The sequence below is a fragment of the Ambystoma mexicanum genome, chromosome 8 (genome assembly GCF_040938575.1).
Source record: "Ambystoma mexicanum isolate Mex_15411 chromosome 8, UKY_AmexF1_1, whole genome shotgun sequence".
In the NCBI taxonomy this organism is placed as follows: Eukaryota; Metazoa; Chordata; class Amphibia; order Caudata; family Ambystomatidae; genus Ambystoma; species Ambystoma mexicanum.
In genome coordinates, this window is record NC_090929.1 from 12,944,442 (window position 1) to 12,965,762 (window position 21,321).

Below are 21,321 nucleotides of genomic sequence, written 5' to 3' on the forward strand. Positions count from 1 at the left end.
GGAAAAAGGTGTCTGGCACTCAGAAGACATGGTTCAGGTTCTTTTCATATAAATTATAAGCAGAAGGCCTACGTTTCCCTATCACTACAGAGAATACTCTATCTATCTAAAGAAACTAAAGGTGCTCGTCCGTTGTCATGAGGTCCAAAGAAAAAATATATCCTCCGTCCAAACGACCCTATCTGGCACTGCCACCAATTTTAACTAACTTAGAATTGACCAAGAGAATGATTTGTCTTTGCCTGGCCTCTCCAGTTCCCTGAATAGTCTCTTGAGTTATGACACCTCTCGGTGGGACAGATAGTCTCTGCGATCAATTCTTATAGCTCCTCAAGAACACTTTTCGAATGCATTGTGTCCTCCCACGTATTCCTCATCGTATGATAAATATCTCTCCAGCTTCAGCTGCTTTGGAATTTATTTTTGACAGAGGGCGCTGTGTGCAGTGTCGTCAAGTCCATGTCCCTCGAAGGCCTCCGTTCGACGTCACCATCAGTATAAGTAATGCACGCAGCACCCGTTGGCTTCAGTTCTGTTTTTCCGAGTTAATGCTTCGAGAGAATTACAGTGTGCTTCAGTGAAAATTGTGATTTTCGTTAAAAAAAAATCTTCGTCGACTCCATCGTCAACCAAGTCAGGCTTTAAGAAGTGCCAAGACTGCGGGTCGAAGATGTCGATCACCAACCCCCACCTTGTCTGTCTGTGGTGTTTGGGTTCCGGGAACCGTACCTCTGACTGTGGCTCCTGTCAGGCGATGACCAAGAACGCTCTCAGGGAGCGTAAAGGTAAACTGGCGGTGGGGAGGTTAGCTTCAAAGTCACCTTCAAAGAGGTTAAAAAAGATTGATAAGTTGAGGGATTCTTCCCGACGCAAAAAATCAAAACGGTCTTGATCGAGAAGTCAATCGCACAATTCTTCGTCTTCTTCTTTGAAGAAGGCCAAGAAGAGGTGTCATAGGTCACCTTCGACCTCCAGTGATTGCTCAACAGAGGTAATCAGGTGTGCTTATGAAATCCGATGCCCCTACAAAATGGGACGCATTTCGTAGTGAAATGCTGCAAATTTTCAAGAATACGGCTCAACCACCTAGTAGCTGTTACCGCCGCATTTAAGAGTCCGCCAAATCATGGCTTTGGCTGATTTTCCCCCAACTCTGAGCTGGAGGGAAATCCGCCAAAAATTTGCCAATTTTCGGCGTGCTTACCGCCGGTGGGAAATCTGCCAGAGGTAATAGCGCGAAAATTCCCCATTGGGCCCAATGAGGAATGAGGAATTCCCGAATAGGCTCAATGGGGAATGGGCAATGCCCGTTCCGCCAAACCTGTGATCCGGTGCTAAAAGCGCCGAGGGTTTGGTGGTAGGGCTATTAACACCAGCGCTATTAGTGCCGGCGTTACTGCCCAACTCATGATGAGGCCCTAAATCTTCGAAACCGAGCTTGAAGCCGGGTTTGCATCGAGCAAGTTCTCGATCTGATTAAAAATCGCGGAGGGCTTCGACGAGTCAGGAACCTAGCCCATCGTGGATTCTGTCAAAGAAGCACAAGACGTCGAAAGCTTCGACATCTTCACCGACCCCGTCGGCATCAGTGTCACCGATGTCAAAACAGAGGTCGACGCCGACTAAATCGGCACCCATTTCGTAGTCATCATCGATGACTACGACGGCTACTTCGACATTGTCGAAGCCTGTTGTGGTACAGGAAAAGGTTTGCAAGCCTTTACCTAAAAAGGACTATTTTAAGTCTCTATCAGCCATATATGAGGAACCTCCCTGTGATGACTGCACACCACCTTTTGGACTACAGTTTGGCACCCCTAATTGCCAGAGGAACTAATATCTGATGAGTCCAGGTTAAAAGATTTATATGATAACCTTCAGTCAGCCAGTGGGTAGGATACCTCACCAGAGTTAGAGTTGCATGCTGACTCATCAAACATAAATCCTATCGGAAAGGTTATCAAACTTTTAGGATGGAGTAGGCCCACTCCTTCTTTTGAACAAGATGATATGACGGACATTTTGGACCAGGGTCCTCAGAAAGACCCAATTTTGCCCTTTCACATGGCATTAAAGTGCAGAAACAGTGGCTTCAGTAAATAGAAACTTTGCAAGGAAGTTCAATCCATCCAGCAGTGACCCAGAGTATCTCACTAAGCATCCCTCTACTGAAAGCTTGGTGGTTCAGGCTGCTACATTTACAAAGCAGTCAGCTTACCCATCCATCCCTCCTGACAGGGATGATAAGAGAGTGGATGCCTGGGCGAGAAATGTTTTCACTGGGGGTAGTATGGCATTGAAGTCGACAAATGTGGCTTGCACATTATCTAGATTTGTGCAAGCCACAAATCTACATCGCACGTCCCTTCACGTACGGCTGCGGTCGCTTTACGTCTGCCGGCTAACATAATAATGTCAGTATGAGTCGCGGCCAGCCGGCTCCATTTCGTTCCATTCAGCGGAGACGCTGGTGAGTTCAACACTTTCACGCAGATCCCTAGGTGGTAGGGACTGCGCGGCTCGCAATTATGTAGCCAGACACGCACCCGCAGCTAATTAATCCGTCTCCTTACCTTTTCCTTTTCCCTCTCATCTTGGACACACGCCAATTGGACGGCCTCTCCCTTCAATTTCTACCTTTAAGATACGCGGAAACGCTTTTATATAAACCCTTGAGTGCAATTGCAAGTGACAGGTACCATTTTGGCATTTGCCTTCGATTTTAAATGCTATTTGACTACAGATGTGGATTTGTCTAATTAGCTGCGCCCATTATTGTCTTTCAGTGGAGCGCATGTTAAATTATTCTCTCATTTACCCTAATCAGGGTAAGTACCTTGCCAGTATTTCAATTCTCAAATGATTGTAAGCTCCAATTTCTCATGGTAATAAATTATATGCTGCCCTAATTAGTTTTACGGCTTTCTCCCTCAGTTCACACTGAACACACCTAACTCACAGGTAAAAAGGCTCCCTTTTCAACACCAATCCAAATGATGTATGGCCCGCTTAGAACCTCCCAGCTAATGATTTTCTGGTTAATCTTTTTCCCCAATTCACTTTGACCTGATGAATCTTACTCATACATATGGTATGTTTTTCCGTTTTTTTCTTTTTATTTATTCTTTCATTTGCAATTGCGTTTGTTTGTATTCTGTCTTGTTTTGTGACTTTTTGAAATTTGTTTAAAAATTGGAAACTTGACTCTTGATATGATGTACCAAAAAATCTTGTGTTTCCGTACTATTAATGTATGTTTTTGTGGTCTTTCACCTTGGATGCACCGATACCTTGGGTCCCCACATCTTGCATCAACCTTGGTTTCAAAATTATTTTTTCCTTCTTTTTCTTGTTTTTGGTTAACCCTGTATCAAAAATGTGTATATATGTACAACTCTGTAGCCTCAGTTGAAGGGCAAGTGCCCGAAACACGTGTCAGGCTACCTCAGTGACAATTAAATTCACTATACCACTTTGGACTAAATTTGTGTTTATGCGCAGTGTGTTTGCAAAACAATTGTTTACTTGGTTCCTTACTTGGCGTTAGATTTGGCAAATCGCGCCTCCTGCATCCACCTGCAGCTTTACTCACTCCAACCAAATATATTAGATCCTTGCGCTGAACCTCAAACCCCCCCTCTTGCCACTCAATTTGGTTATCTAGATTTACGTTTACCCTGTGGGACTGTATTGCTATGGCAGCTGACCACATCCCGGAAGGAGAGGAAAGAGACGGCTTCCTGGCAATCATTAAGGATAGTAAGGTGGCAATGGGTGAATGTCTCCATTCAGGTTTGGATACTGCAGACAGCATCAGCAGATCCATGGCAGCTAGCAGTGTTACGCAGATTTGCACCATATGTGCAAGCTAGACTTCTCAAGATGCCCTTTGACGTCTCGAGGCTGTTTGGCAGCAAGGCGGATGAGAGTTTGGAAAAGCTGCAGGCCTCAAAGCCGGCGGCTGAATCCCTTAGTGCTGTCATTAGACAGCCTCAACAACCCTATTCGGGCTTGTCTTCCTGGAAGGGTAAGTATTTTCGATTCTACTCCTCATTTGGTAGAGGGAGAGCACAAGCCGTCAAAGGTCGGAGAATATTCCCACATGTTGGATGACAGAGTATTGCTAAATCAGCTCAAGCAGCGACAGCCTTACATTCAGCCGCTGCTTCATCCACCTCTAAACCATTCTGAGGCCTTGACCCACAAGACCCCAGTGGGAAGCAGACTTGCTCAGCATCTGAATGAATGACAGGGTATTACATCAGATCCTTGGGCACTGGAAACTGCAGCTGAAGGTTACTGCCTTCCTTTTCAAAAAAGGTCTCAGGATCATCCACCGGGAAACAACTCTTTTAAAATTCCGAATACACTCCTTGTGCAGGAAATTTTGACCCTGCTAGAGAAAGGTGCAATAGACAATGTACCTGGAGCAAAAAGGAACAAGGGTTGTTTTTCCCCATACTTTCTGATCCCCAAAAAGGACAGAGGATTGAGACCCATCTTGGACTTAAGAAAATTGAACAAGTTCCTCAGGAACGACAAGTTCAAGATGGTAACCCTTTCTCAGATCCTTCAGTTCTCCAACTCCAAGACTGGTTGGTATCATTGGACCTTCAGGATGCTTACTTTCATGTGACAATCCATCTCCAGCACAGAAAGTACCTGAGGTTCGCGGTTGGCGGTTTTCATGATCAATTTCGAGTTCTGCCATTCGGGCTGACCTCCGCCCTGAGGGTTGTCACGAAGTTCATGGCGGTGGTGGCAACGAGTCTCAGGAGAGGGGGGATTCATGTCTACCCTTACCTGGACGATTGGCTGATCAGGGCTTGTACACCCGAGCAGGCCTGGTAACATCTCAGTGTAACCTGCCACTCTCTTCACAAACTGGGCTTCTCCCACAATTACAAGTCTCACTTGATACCATCCCAAAGACTCCAATTTATTGGGGCAGTCCTGGATACTTCCTCTGGGAAAGTGTTGCCACCTGAGGTGAGAGCTCAACAGATTCTGCAGATGGTTACCAAATTCCAGAGTGCCCAGCATCTTCCGGCCTTCGATTTTCTGAGTTTGCTCGGTCTCATGACATCCTGCATTTTTCTGGTGCCAGAGGCTCTCCTGAGAATGCGATCCATCCAATGGGGTCTCAGGTCTGAGTGGCCCCAGTTCTCAGGCAGAATGTCAGACCACCTGCAAGTTCCGAACAGAGTTGTTCAGGACCTTCTGTGGTGGGCTTCCAAAGACAACATTCTCAAGGGAAAATCTTTTTGGCAGCCATGGCCTGAGATAACGTAGTGACGGACGCCTCACTCACGGAGTGGTAAGCCCAAACCAACGAGCTGACAATCAGCGGTCGTTGGTCTCCATCAGAGTCCAAACTACAGATCAACCTTTTGGAGCTGAGGACAATCAGACTAGCACTGACGGCCTTCCTGCCATCTGTACAGGGAACGAATGTCCTGATAATGTCGGACAACCCAGTGGCCATGTACTACCTCAACAAGAGAGGAGGCATAGGGTCACAACCACTGCGCAGAGAAGCAATGTAGCTCTGGTTCTGGGAAATTCAAGAAGGAATCTATCGGCAGTTCACCTAGCTGGAGAGCAGAACACTGCAGCGGATGCTCTGAGCAGGCAGAGCACAGTCTCCCACGAGTGGGGACTAGCTCAGGAAGTCCTTCAAGAGAGCCTCACCCTTTGGGGAAACCCTCAGGTGGATCTGTTCACAACTAGTGCCAACCGGAAGTGCGAGCTGTTTTGCTCAAGGGAATTTCCTCCAAGAGGAGCTCTAGAGGATGCGTTTGTGGTGGACTGGGAGTTCCACTACTGTATGCGTTCCCTCCAGTCCCCATCATTCCTCACATGATCAGGAGGTTAAGAAAGTTTGGAAACCCATGATCCTCATTGCCCCGGATTGGGCCAGGAAGACGTGGTACCCGGACCTTCTGGACATGTCCATCTGCCCTCCAATACGTCTTCCACAATGAGAGGATCTTCTCTCACAAGAGGCAGGCCGGGTTCTCCAGAGATCAAGGCACTCAGCCTTCACGCATTGGTTTCTGAAAGGCTGAGATATAGGCATTGGGACCTTCCGGATGACATAATGGAGGTTTTGCCTTCGGCCAGCAACAAAATCTTTGTGCCATTGGAACAAGTTCAGCAACTGGTGCAGGGTTAAGCATTTAGATACATTTCATTGTGACACACCTATGGTGCTTTCCTTTTTGTTATATTTGGCAAATCTGGGGCTCCAGATTGGAACAATTAAGGGTTACCTAGCGGCACTTTCCATTTTCAAGCGCTCCTCAGAGGAGGATTCATATTTTAAGATCCCTCTGATTGTTCAATTTTTGAAAGGCCTTACTATTTTATATCCACCAGTCCCGTTCAATGGGCCTCACTACGAGTTGGCTGGTAAAAAAAAAAATTATTGGCATGCTGGAGAAACCATGTCCGTGTAGCACTGCTGCCGGAATCAACGGTTGATTCCGAGTCTGCGTGCACGCGCATACCGGCATGCTGGTAATGGCTGCACCAGCATGCTGGTAAGGCCCTCCAAAACCCGATAGCGGCATCATCCATGCCACAGACATGGGCACCGCAACCTAGATGCCATAAGGAATGGTAACGTTGATACCGGTATCGTAAATACCGGCACCGGAAGTGCCAGTACCGGAAGTAACGTCATCCCGCCGGAACAGGAAATGCTCCGCTGGCCATCTTTAAAAACACAATCCATTGCAATCCTCTGCCTACAGCACCTGGATTGGCGAACTGTGGACAGTGTCAGCAAGGAGATGGCCAAGGCAACCCAAAAAGGCACATGCGAAAGCCACGTTTTAGTGATGAGGAACTCAACATGCTCGCCGACACACTGGTCGAGCACACAGATGTGTTCTGCGCAGACCTGCTCCATGCGGCACAAATACGAGAAAAAAACATCTGGGAGGAGGTGGTGCAGAAGGTCTCTGCAGTGGGGAAAACCACACGCACCGTAAAAGACTGCAGGAAATGCTGGGACGATCTGCGGCTGCGTGTCCGCAACATCCTCTCAGCAAACAGCAGCCAGGCCCAGGCAACAGGTGGCGGAGCATCATCCGCTATAAAGCTGGCACGTTGGGAGGAAACATGCAGCTCCGTCCTAGACATGGAGGCCATTGAGGGTGTTGGCCATTCCGAGATGGTAGTCCCATCATCGGCGGGTGACAATGAGTGACCCTTAGCGTAATACAAAAGTCACCACACACACCCAATACCGCAAGTACAATGGTGGAGTCCAAATGGCAAGTAGATGAGAGCAAATACATGGCCCATCACCTCCCACCTAAAGTCAGCCTCTACAAAACCACAACATCCCTGCCATGAAAACACACAACTAACCCCACTGACACAAACCACATGAGTCCCCAATTGCAAACACAAGCACCATCTGCATGCACACACACGCACATATACATCACTGTAAAGATACAGGCCTGACCACTGTGCCATCTCATTGCATGGTGCACACATCTCCATTACCGATTGCACACCTGACCGACATCCTAACAGCGCATGGCACACAGCCCCTGAGGCATGGCTACAGCACGCAAGCCACGATACACCTGTAGCCCACCCAACAGACACCATGCCCATCATGGCTGCACCTGAAGGATGCCCAAACACTGCACCCCCCCACCCCAACTCCTGTAAGCACCCTGGCCGCCCCTCCAACATGTACACGATAATGCACAGGACTCTAAATGCACTAGCATCGATGTATGTAGGATGTACGTTCACCCATGACTGATGCCCTGCCTCTCTGTCCTCCACAGGCACGGGATCAGACAGCGAGGCGGAACACAATGCAACACCAAAAAAGACAAGCCCGGTGCAGAGGTCACTGCGCAGTATGCGCCACTCAGACGAACAACCCCCTCCACCTAAAAGGGGGCGTCAGTAGCCTGACACACATTGACATGTCAGGAGGGGGTCCAGTCGAACTTGAAGTGGGTGCACGGTGGGTGTGTGGGGATGTTGGGGTGTGGGGGGTGGGGGACATGGGTGTGTGGGGATGTTGGGAGGTGGGGCGTGGGGGGCGTGGGTGTGTGGGGGTGTTGGGGGGAGGGGGTGGGGGGAAGTTTGTTGCATATTGAGGGGTAGAGGTCCACGTTGGTTCCTGTTCACTGTACATAGTTTTAATTCATTTAATACACCTGGGGCCTCATTACAAGTATGGGGGTAGCCATGCCGCTTTTAGCGGCATGGCTACCCCCATACCGGGGCCCGGGTCCGAGTTCCCGGAATGGGGAAATACCGGTCCATTCCAACCTTGAAGGGCCCGGTATTTCCCCATTCAGGGAACCCGGACCCGGTACATCCCCATTCCCATTTGAGCCTCATAGGGCTCAGTGGGAATGTGGTGGATGCTAACAGCGGACCCGTTGTTAGCATCCTGGTCTGCTCGCGGGACCCGCTAAGGACGCCTGGTTTTACCAGGCGTCCTTAGCGGGTCCCGCGAGCAGACCTTGTAATGAGGCGGTTGGGGGTTAACGGCGCCGGCAGCTCTACCGGCGCCGTTAACCCCCACCTCCTTCCTCGTAATTAGGCCCATGGTATGCATAAGAAAAACACATAACTGGACATTGCTTTTTGAGTGTGTGTCAATTTATTTCTTAACAGTGTCCCCTATTCCGAGTGCCTTGTGTTACCCAGTCCATCAAAAGTATTGTGCAATCAAAGTTTGGTGTACAACACGTCCTTCATTCACATTGTGCCGTGGTCGATATGCATCTTCTTCACCATCATCCTCCTCATCTTCTGGTGGAATCTGGTCCATGTCAGGTGCAGGGGTACGTTGCGCCGAATGCACATGTTGTGCAGCATGGCACATGCCAACACTATCTTGCCCACCTTCTCAGGCCTGTATATGAGTGCCCCACCCGACCTGCTGAGGCAGCGAAAACGTGCCTTCATCAGGCCAAATGTCTTGTCAATCGTGACACGAGTGCGTGCATGTGCACGGTTGTAGTCCTCTTCGTGCCTGTTGACTGGATGCCTGATGGGGGTCAGGAGCCACAGCTTCAGGGGATACCCGGCATCACCTGCACAGGAGCAATGCAAACTGTATTTGTAAACATTGTTGTCACTCCTTTGGCCTCATTACGAGGTGGGCGCAAAGGGATACCGGGCACCGTTAAGGACATCGGTGCCGGTAATCCCTTTGCGCCCTATTCCGAGGTCCCTTAGCAGGTCCCTTCCTTAATGCCTGGTGTTATGGACGGAGCCCATTAAGGGACTTGAGAGCTAATAACGGTACTGCAATTTGCGGTACCGTTATTAGCGCCTTCCCATTGAGCCCTATGGGGGCTGAAATGGGAATGGGGAATGGCTTTTTCAATGGGGACTTACCGGTCCCGCAATGGTCGGAATAGACCGGTAAGTCCCCATTGAACGAGGGCGGACTCGGTACCGGTATTGTAGGTACCGGTACCGGTATACCGGTACCGGTATTGGAGGTAGTCATGGCGCTAATAGCGCCATGACTACCTCCATCCTCGGAATGAAGCCCCTTGTGTGCAATGCCTGTACAGTGTTAATGGTCACATGCCACAGATTCATCATGACTGCACGTGACATTTCCTCATAGTGAGACCCAGGTAAGTGCACTTAGGGATGTTCCATGGTTGTGGGGTATGTGTGCCATTCAGGTCTTAGGGACCTTTCCATCAGGTACAGCACTCACACAAATGAGTTGATAATGACCATGATCTGCTGACATGATGGTTGTGTTGCATTCCAAATGTGTACTATACATGTGGAGTGCATCATGACACATTTGCCTGATGTGCTTCATGAGACACTGTGGTTTGCTAATCATGTTTACGACTACTTGATGTCACCATGTACTTGTCCATCACTGCCTTCCCCCGTATGACCAAGGCCCAATGGCAATGGTGGTATGGTCCGCCAGTGACGGCAAACATATCTGTGAGGGGGCTGGGTGTGTACTGGCATGGTAGAGCCGGGGTACTGTGGATGTGTCCTGCGCCACTCGCTCATATGTTAGTGGTGATAACTGATCGGTGATTACAATAGTTTCCATGCTTGCACCATTGCAATTGTAAGTGTCCCTGGAGGTGCCTGGGCCGGTATACTGGTCTGCGGTGTACCTGTGGGGTGGGTGCAGTGACAGAGATTTCCATGTGTGACAGTTGGATTTTCCCCAGGCATGGCTGCATGTCCCTTGATGGACTTTGCTCCGCTCATGTATTTTTATTTTTTTATTATTAGATGAATTAGTTTAAAAATAAACTTTTTTATCGTTCTATTTCCATATCTTATGTTAGATGATTTGTACATTCTTACAATTTTTTTAAATAAAATGAAAAAAGCTAAAAAACAAACTAATTCCAAAATTCTTTTCTTTGTCGTTTTCAAGTTTTCTCCTTCTCTCTTCTTTCATTCCTTTCCTTTCTCTTCCTTTTGTTGGCCACAACTATCTTTGTTCAAATTGCTATTCTGGAATACGTTCTTTTATAAAGAGTTCATGTTACATAAATAATGGATCCATAATGATTGTTTCCCAAAATTTAACAATTGCAATGATACGTTTTTGATCATTTCCTGCCAAAATTGTCGTCCATCTTTGTTGGGGGTCTAACGGGACACTTGTGGTTAAGCATCTCTCTCTAATCAAGTTTCTTTCATCAGTTAACATAGGGCACTCCATGATTAGATGATATAAAGTTTCAATTTTGGATTGGTTGTGTTACTCACCGGACGGGAAGTATACCAAATCGGTGGCCCGAAGGCACAGGACTGAACTATTGATTGAAGAGCTAGGTCGGGGCCTCCAACCTAGCCTCCTCTCTGTGAGGGCACAAGACCTTTTTAACGATATGACTCTCTGCTGGGTATGACCAGGCAGAGGGACTGATCGCTCAAAAGGGCGGGGAGGACACGCCGCCAAGAACCCAGCTGTAAAGGAAAAACAAGAGGTGAGCAATTGGAAATTTAAGAAAAATCTCTTTCCCTCGATACTTCGTTCTAGTAGTACCTGAACTATGCCCTCCCCTTGTTTCAAGGCAACCGGAACCACCTACAAGTAAGAGAGGAGAATGTAACCTATCCTGACTATAGTTGTCAATTAGATAAGGAGAATGGGTAATCATACAAAAAAGAAAACCCTTACCACTGATGTGCTGTTAAATCTGTAATGTCCAAAGAGTTCATGGAAACGGAAGTTCAAAATAACAAATGGGCAGGTTAGTTAGGGAAACTAAACCCAGGTGGAACGAGGGCCGCACCAGAGTCGGGTAGGTGCACTATCCGCAAAGCGTCCCTGTGCACTACTGAAGAATGTCCAATAGAAGTCTGATTGTGGAAAGAGGATGGTAACAACAACAATAAAGGATACAATTGAGTTGGAGTGTTGCAGGTGATATAGTTCAGAGGCAAAGAACAATGAGTACAGGAGATCTGCTTGTTAGCAAGTGGTGAACAGAAGAGTCTTTCCGATGCCGTGATCACAATGTTCCGTGAATGAGGAAACAGGTCTGGTACGCGGGTAAGTAGTTTTCCAAAAGCGGCAGGCAAAGGCAGTCCGTGAATGAGGAAACAGGTCTGGTACACGGGTAAGTGGTTTTCCAAAAGCGGCAGGCAAAGGCAGTCCGTGAATGAGGAAACAGGTCTGGTACACGGGTAAGTAGTTTTCCAAAAGCGGCAGGCAAAGGCAGTCCGTGAAAGAGGAAACAGGTCTGGTACACGGGTAGTTAAAGTAAGATTGAAGACGGAACTTCTAATTACCGGGATGCAACTTTAATCAGAAGCAGCGTTCCGCCCGGTTCCGAGGTTTAAATCGGGAAGGAGAAGGCGGAACCGGACGAAACCGAGGCTCACGCATCATCGCCTCTGAGCTGACAGCGGGAGGCGGAAAGCTGGGAATTGTAGTCCAAACTTGCCGCAGAGTGCTGCAGAGTGAGCCGAAGCCACTATTTTCCAGGGTAGTTGCCAGTGGGCGTAGAATGGGTTTGCAATATGACGCATACCCTTGCGGAGGGCAATAACCTTCCTGCGGGCCTGCCGAGGCGTAACAGCTTGTTACAAAAGCAACAGTATGAGTTATCCTCTGGTAATTGATTTATCATGGCTAGTCTCTGTCTTGTAGGTAGCAAATTGAGACGCAGTCTCAGAAATACATTTCTGATTTTCATATCTGGACATTTTTTCAGATATTGAGGGAGGTGATGAAGTGACCTAGTCTCAATATTGCTTGTTAGAGACAATTTGTATGTCGCATTTATTGTGAGTCTTTTGATCCAATAATTTCTCTGCAATGTTAATCTGGCCTTCTGAGGGCGATTCAATAGCATCTCAAGCTGTATATCTTTGCGGTCTAACAAGTTTTTACATGCTTGTTTCCATTGATTTAGTACCATGGAGTTTGTTGCAAGTTCTTTGTCTCGTATGATGTTTATTGTTGGTATGGTCTCCATTACTTGTGTTTTCCTAAATAGCATAAGGTAATTCCAGTTCCGGCCAGCTTCAAGGGATTGCTAACCTAATTCATGCCGTATACGAGGTGCCGGAAATGAAGATGATAAGCCAAGAATTTTACTCCATATGGAGCCCTCTAGTTGATTCCAAATATCCTGTGGAGCGTTGATTAGGGTTTCTGCCCCATAGGTTAGAATTGCCGTAATTTTTTGAGAATAAAATGTTATAACTGGTTGCAACGAGTATGGGCCATATTTTCCATGTATCATCTTGCCTTGTCGTGCCAGGAATAGTGCTTTTTCTTAGATTTTTACAGCTCACTCTTTTTCACTTTCTGATTGATTTATTAGCAGTCCAAGATATTTTATACTTGTAGTTGTTTCGAGTTGCTTACCATCAAGGTACATACAGATTGATTTTTTATTGTGTTTCTGTGTTAATGACATGATTTTGCTTTTTTGCCATTAATCTTAAAATCGTTTTTCTTGGCGTATTCCATCAGATGGTTAATAGTTCTTTGTAGGCCTACTTTGGTTTTGTCAAAGCACACTATGTCATCGGCATAGATGATATGTGTAACTTTTGTTTGATTTAGTCTTGGTGGATTCGTTACGATCGTAATTAGATGTTCCGGTAGATCTGAGATGAATAAACTAAACAGTTTTGCTGCAAGTGGCCAGCCTTGCTTCAGTCCATTATAAGTCATTATTCTGGCTGTCAGATGTCCTCTTTGTGTCGTTCGTACTTTAATGGAGGTGTTGGAATAAAGGGCTATGATTGGCTGTAGTATATCATTTGGGCAATTCCATGCTGTTAATTTATTCCATAATTTGGTTCTATTGATTGAATCAAAAGCTCATTCTAAATCAACAAATAGAGCTAGTGTTGTTGTTTTTTTTCTAGCTGCTTCGTGTTTCACGAGATTTAGCAGTAGCAGATTGATATTTGTCCCTGCGTTTTTAGTGAAGCCGGTTTGTCTGTGATCCAACCCTCCTTTTCCTTTTGCCCAATTTACCAGCTTTTCCAATAGCAGGGAGGCAAAAACTTTCCCCATAGGATCTATGAGTGCTATTGGTCTGTAGTTTACTGCTAAATTTCTTGGTCCAGTCTTATAAATTGGAATTAGAACGGCTGTTTTCCAGGTTTGAGGGATCTTTTTTTGTCTATTAATAGCGCTGAATATTTCTTGGCAGATTTCGGCCAATATTTTGGGATGTTGTTTCATGAGGGCATTGCTTGTTGCGTCTGGACCTGGCGCACGGGATGGATTCAACTTTTTGATCTGGTTTATTATCTCAGAATATTCCCAATTTAAGTGCCATTTGATCTCGTTTGTTGTATTTTTTGGTGGACTCGAGTAATCGTATAAAGTGGAGAAATGATTAATCCAATTATCTTCCGATACGTTTTGGATCATCTTCTCTGGATCTTTTGGATTCTGATTTAATAATGCCCAGCGATTTCTGGAATTCCGGTTATTTAGTGCAAGTAACATACTTTCAGCAACTTGTTGGCGGAAGTTTGCTTTGATCGATTTAATCCAGTTGGTATAATGTTGTTTTAATTTCTGATGATGCTGATGTTGTTTTTTAATAATCTCAGATTCTTTTTTAGTTGTTTCTTCTTCTGTGCAATCAGTGTGTTATTTGCATGAGTATGAGTCACTTTTTTATTCAAGTTATCTTTTGGAATAAAAATGAATGGTTTTAGCTGTGGTAGTTTTGTTTACGCTATTCTCAATCTTGCTATTCCACCGTGGAGTTCCAGTTTGGGGAGGTTACATATATCTTGCTTTGTCAATGTTTCTGCCCATGAAATCGATGTTCTATTGTGGTCACTATTTATCATTACAATGTAAGTAAAGGTTATCAGCTTTCTCGCTAATTTATTCGACACATATTTGTAGTCCAGAATTGCTGTTGCTTTTGGACCTTTCCATGTTGGTTTAGGATTTGTATTATTAATTATCTTTTCATTGATAAGTGTTAATTGTTTTTTCTCCATTTCCTTTGTCAATAAATGAGCTTTGGTGGTCTTTTGGTGTATTCCAAGACTATTCCCATCTTCTGAAAACAGATGAATATTCAGGTCTCCACAGACAATAATATCAGTATTTTTATATTTTAGTCTTATTTCGTCGATGTTTGTTGAAACGATATCAGTGAATGTCTGGGTTTCTATTGCTGCAGGATTCCAATACAAGTTAAGAATTCCTATGATGTTTTTGATACTGGAGAGTTGTGGATTGTCCTTTCCTCCAAGTTGTAATATAGTGACTTGGATCCATGGATTTGGGTTGGCTGATTGAAGAGTGGTTAAATTCCTGTTGCGTTTGATTAGGGTTAAGAGACCTGCTGCTGGCCTACCTTTAACTTTTTTAATAGCCGGATTAACATGAACTTCATAGCCTACACATAGTGGAGGAGTCACAAGCCATGTCTCTTGCAGACAAATTATCTGAAAACACTGAAGAAGCTATGTTAATTTTGGATCATGTGTGTTGATCCTCTTGTATTCTAATTACATAGAGATATTTTCTTACTATCTTCTTGAGTGTTTAGTTGTTTTTGAACATCGTTGTCTGTTTCGGTAAAGGAATCTTCTGTGTAGTCGTATTGCCGTCTAATTGGGTATTTTAGTGATGATCTAGCTGAGGCTACATCTTCTTGTTGATTAGTCACCATACCGATTTCTTCTCGGAATTCATCCTTGTTTTGTTTTGTTATTATTTTAGTTCTTTGCTTTATTATGGTTTTACTTTGACATCTGAATCCTAGTTTTTCCAAGGTATGTTGATTTCACATCACTCTTTTATGGTTCGCATCTGTTGTAAAATGCACATAAACTTGATCGGTTTTTGAGTGTTCAACAAATTTGACATATTTGATGTCAGCAGAGATTATTTATTTTAAATCCGGGATAGCTCTCAGGAGTCTCAGTATGTTGGTTCTATTTAAGATGGGACTTTGTTGCATTTTTGATGTTTGTTCTATCAGTATGACTTCATCATAGTTGTTTCTTCTTGGATCTATATATATCGGACATTGTATATCTGAGGTTGAGTTTAAATCAGAATCGTATGTATTTGTTTCTTTATCAGAGGGTTTATTGGTTAAATATGACTCTTCCAGTAGTGATTCGTCTGAAATATTACTATATTCATTATGCATAGTTGAGAGATCTTCATCAGAGATTGTTTCACCTCGTACTGTGTTTTCCACGGACCCTTGACTATTTGTCTCTTCATATTCATCTATGGTTATTATTGATGATGACTGGACTGCACTAGTCTGATCTGTATGTCTTTTCTGATTTATTTGGGGATCTTTTCCTGTTAGTTGTGGTTGTTGAGTAGGACGTTCTTGTGGGGGGTCAGGATAAGTTGACATATCCATCATCAATTCATGGGCAATCGCTTCTTCGTCTTGTTCAGGTCTTTCTGTAGATAATTGATTTGAAGATATCCCCTTTTGTAGTTCTTTCAATTTTGTTGCCTTCGTCTGCTCTATTTGCGGTTTCAGAAGCGGTTTTTCTGGCAGTGTTAGATTTCTTAAGAATACACGAGAACCAGTTCTTGACTTTTTATTATTTTTTTGGTTAATTGTGCGGGTGTCTGTTTGCCTCCTTTTTATCTTTAGTTCTTTATTGTTTACTTCTTGTGTATGTCGATTGAAGATTGCAAATGCTTGTTGAGCAATTTCCGTATCTTTATTTGTACTTTGGTTTTCAGAGTTATTTATTTTGCTTGTTTTTTTGGGTTGACTATGTATGTTTTCCTTTGTCTGTTTCTTTCCGGTCGTGTTGGCTTGTTCTTCTAAATGTACATCTTTACTTTTTTCCTTGGGTTCGGGAATCTCGGCATCTGTTTCTGATGTATTTTTCCTTCTTAGTTTCTCTGCTAGAATTCCTAGCATTGTTGCCGTTATTTGGGCTTTTTCCAGTCGATCATTGTTTGCGATTTCGAACAATCTCATCTGCCATTGATATGACGTTTCTGCTTCTTCATCCAGTCTTATTAGAAGTTGGCTTATTAGTGTATCAATGGGGTTTAATTTCATTTGCATCATTGCAATTAGAGTTGCTTGATCTCTGAATAGTTCCGCTAATGTTTTATATAGCTTAAGAAAAGGCAGAAGAGCATGTGTTGTTGCTGTTGTCAAAATATGGTGTAGTTCACGCATTGATGTGGGTAATGTTTGTTGTGGACAGTCATTGTTGCTGTTGCACATGCATTTGTGATTCCCTAGTGTTTGTTTTTCATGACAATGGGTTTTCTCTTTTGTTTCTGTGGGGCGAGAACTTGGATTGTTCTTAATCTCATTATTTGTCTGTTTATTTTGGGAGATGTCAGGCCATTTGTCTTTGTTACCAGCAAATCTCGGTGTTGAGGCCATTCTGTTCCCTTTAATATTCTCTTGTCGATCAGACAAATCAAACACCAGGGCCCTTTTCTCTGGATTAGCCATCAAATCTTCGATTTCGTTTAGATCCAAAGAGAGTTGTTGTTTTTGTTTATTTCCCATTTTCGTATTTAGATTTGTTTGTTTTTTGCTTTCCTTGTATTTCGCTTGCGATTTTAATTTAGCTTGTATTGCTCTAGATTTTTGAGCTGTTGTGATCAATTTGTTTTCATTTTGGAATAGGACTTCACTGTCTAGTATTGATTGGTTAGATTTAACAGTGTCTTGTTTCGTCGTGTCCTTTCGGTTTTGTGGGTGCACTGGCGTCTGCTGCGTTGTTGGTAAGACATCTATTAGGTTACTTTCTTTACTTTACCCCGGCAAAATTCCAGTTGACTGTTGTTCGTGTTTGTCTATCCTAGACTTTGTCATTACGTCTTGGGTCGGGCAATTTCGAAGTTTCAATTATGGCACCTCCGGGTATGGTGAACATAGCGGTTCGTCGAAAGAGTGAGTCTTCTGTTCCTTCATCATTAATTGATTGATTATAGGTTGTTCATCGCTCTCATCTAGTACTGTTTGTATCGCCTGTGCGTCTTCGTAAGTCTGTACTGCCAGTTGTTGTAATGCAATAGCAGACTTGGTTGCTTGTCTTGTGACAGGTCTTGCTGTAGATGGTGTTAATTTGTCTGCCATTCTTCTCTTCCTCACTTTCTGTTCACTCCTCTCATTTCTTTTCCTTCTCTTTATTCCTCCTTATTTCTTCTTTTACATCTTGTATCTTTACAGTGTTTTACGCTTAAATACTTGAGAGGGCGCTGGTTGGTTCAAAGAGGCGTACCTCGGGCAGTTACCAATCCGTATATTAGGGTAACTGTTATTTATTTGGCTTTAAGGCAGAGAGGGGGTGGTTCAAAGAGAACTCATTCTCCGCAGACACCTATTTCCCACTCTCTTTTGCCTCTTTTGTCTCGTTTATTTTAGCAAAGGGTATAATGAGCGAGGGAGGAAGAAAAAAAAAGTGAGTAAAAGGTCTGTCTTACCCTAGTCAGTTGGATCAGGAGAGGATCGCCATGAGATGTCTTGTTAAGGCTCCTCACTGCTCCAAACACCGACAAACACTTTCGCTACACTTCCGCTTACGCGAATGCCGGAAGCGTTTTTGTAGCTTAAAGGTGCAGGTGCAGTGTACGTTTCATGAGTTTCTCGGGGGGTCTTTCAGTTGTTTTCCACAGTTTTCCTCCAGGTCTGCTGACAGCAGCGAAAAGGCAGAATCCTCTGGCACCGACAAACACTTTTGCTACACTTCCGCTTCCATAATTCAGGCATTGTGCCTGCAGGCTGGTGCATCGTGGTACCTGTGGTTCATGTCTGATGGTGTTCAAGGTGCATGTGCTGGGGTCGGCGCTGTGTATGTTGCTTGCATTAATGCACAGCTGTGTAGGCATGCAACATCTGCATCCATTGTATGTGTCGAACATTCTGTCGAGGTCATTGGGGTCACAGTTTTTCCACCCAGGTCACTGTGGACCCCCCCCATGCCGAACAACACCCCTCATACCCGAGCCAGCAGACAGGTTGCCTATGCTTGTGGTCCCCCCACAAGGCAACACCCCTCATTGCCCTGCTGTTGGACTTACCCAGCAGCCAGGTACGTTGTGCAGCGCGTCGTGCCATGTAGCGGGGGAGCATGGAGTTGCGCAGCACCATGGCATCATGGGTGGATCGCACACCATCTTGACATTCAGGGAATGGTAGAGCTTCCTGTTGCGGTACACTACCTCCTCGGCATACCGGACTACCAGCTCCACATGGGTGCAGTCGATGGCACCGATTACGTTTGGCATGCCTGCCAGTGCATAGTATGCTATTCTGGTAGCATTCACCTCCTCCACAGTCTGTGGTAAATATATGTGGTCCCTTCCATGTTTCAGGAGCGCATCTAGCACCTGGTTGAGCACACGGGAGAAACATGGTTGTGAGATGCCATGCAGCTGCCCCACTGTGTGCTGGTAGGTGCTGTAGCAAGGAAGTGCAGCACATACACTACCTTCAGCAAGGGGGGGATGCCTGTCCAGATGTTGATGAGGCTTACCAGGTCGTCATGGATGAGGTCCACTATTGTGCATATGGTGTCCCTGCCAGGCGTTACAGGGTGCGGATTTGTGCAGGGGTTAGGTCAAATGGACTGGCCCTTAGGTGAGGTATTGGTGACTGCATGCGGGGTACAACTGCCTGTCCTGGTGGTATGTGCTGCCCTGTCTCACCCTCCTTCTCCTCCTGCGCCCCCTCTGCATTCCCTGGTTCAATGCCTGCTGGAGTAGTAGCAGTGCAGGCATGTTCTCCAGCCCCAGTATTACAACTGCCAATGGTAGCATTTTAGTTTTGTAAGGGGTGTGGTGTGTGGGTGTGCTCCTTTCGTGCTGTGCCAGACTCCATTTCCTCCAGCTGTGCTGATTGTGTGCACCTGTGGCAGGTTTCAACACAGCAGATTGCTATTAACGGCTGCCCCGCGATGCCGGTGTTAACGGCATCTTGGTAACCGTTCTTACCAGCATCTGGATGTCGGTAAGTGCATGACCGTGAACCTCGTAATGTGAACTTCCTTACAGCATGCCAGTGTTACTGGCGCGGCTGCTGCGTGCCCGTGCCCATTCCGGGAAGGTGCTACCCGGTCACAACGGGTCGCTGCAGATGCTGGTAGCACCGGCATCGTGGGTCATAATGCACCAGTCTGGTAACCGATGCCGGTATTCCCTTACCGGTATCGTTATTACCGGACCAGCAACCTTGTAATGAGGCCCAATGACCCTGTATGGGACCTCAATCTAGTGTTAAAGTTTTTAACATGCATTCCATTTGAGCCTTTACACTCATGCCCTTTAAGGCTCTTGACATTAAAAACTGTTTTGCTTATTGCAATAACGTCAGCCCGCAGGGTAGGCGAATTGCAGGTCCTTTCCTGTAAACCTCCACATACGGTATTCCATAAAGACAAGGTCATTCTCAAGGTAAAGCCTTCTTTGTTACCGAGGGTAGTCTCTGACTTCCACTTGTCACAAAAGATTACATTACCCTTTTTTGTATCCACCTCCTCGTCCAGGAAAGAAGGAGGAGAGGTTGCAAAGACTGGACCCAAAAAGTGCTCAGTTTTTGTATATCCAGAATGGCTAAATTTTACCAAGATGACCAATTATTAATTGGCTATACTGGTCCCAAATTGTGTCTTGCGGTTACTAAACCAACCATATCCAGATGGATCATCCTGGCTATTGGCGAATGCTACATGTTAGCGGGCAAGGACCTGCCGAAGGCCTAAGGGCACATTCCACAAGGGGCATGGCAACCTCTGCTGCTCTTCAAAGAGGGGTCCCAATCAATGATATTTGTTCAGCAGCCACTTGGCCGTCTATCCATACCTTTGTAAGACATTTCTGTCTGGATTCGTCTTCTAGTCAGGGAGGACAATTTGCAAAAGCAGTCCTTCATTCAGCCCATGATTAGATCTAAATTTAATTGATCCTCCCACCTCTAAATTATTACTGCATGGGAATCTATCATAAGATGAGGAACACGTGGGAGGACACAAACCATTCGAAGAATAAGTTACTTATCCTTGATAATGTTCTTTCTGTTAGATGTTCCTCCCACATATTTCTCACCGCCCCTCCCAGCCTACCCCGCTGTACAATATGCGTGTTATTACACTTTACGTTTTCTGTGAGCCTTTGGTCTAGGGTTCGCCTGGTAATTCCTCTTCAGGAGGGGGAAAACAGAACTGAAGCCAACAGGCGCTGCCTACGCTACTTATACTGATGATGACGTTGAACGGAGGCCTTCGAGGGACATCGACTCGACGACACTGCACACAGCACCCTGTGTCGAAATACATTTCCAAAGCAGCTGAAGCTGGAGAGATATTTATCATAAAATGAGGAATACGTGGGAGGAACATCCAATCGAAAGAACATTACCAGGGGTAAGCAACTTGTTCTTCTCTCTCGTACTGTCTGTGGCCCCTCTTTTGATAATGTCCTCCAGGGTACCATTTCTTGATACTCAGATTGTCACTTGTAGTTTCCTTCCAGGTTTCCCTCCTGGGTTTTCCTTTGCCCCTTTCTAAACTTCTATTATTACCAGTTCTCAGTCTTATAGTGTCTCGTTTCTTACTGGGGATACCCCAGCGTCTCTCTTCTAGGCTTTTCACCTCTGGTTTGAGTATCTCTTCTCTTACTGGGTATACAACAGCTGTGTGAATTTAGCCCCCTCTCTTCTAGGCTTTTCACCTGTGCTTTGAGTATCTCTTCTCTTACTGGTTATACAACAGCTGGGTGGGTTCAGTCCTTCTCTTCTAGGCTTTTCACTTCTTGGTTGACTTTGTTGCTTATTTGATAAGTTGTCCTGTGTACTGGGACAAGGTTCCAGCATTTTACAATAACTCTCCCTC

The 21,321-nt window shown here is 45.3% G+C and overlaps 1 protein-coding gene across 5 annotated transcripts in view; it reads left to right on the top strand.

The window, feature by feature from the left end:
• Positions 1–21,321, top strand: part of LOC138471504 (carboxypeptidase M-like) — a 308,081-nt gene that overhangs the window by 251,490 nt on the left and 35,270 nt on the right. The gene's annotated exons all lie outside the window — the stretch shown is intronic.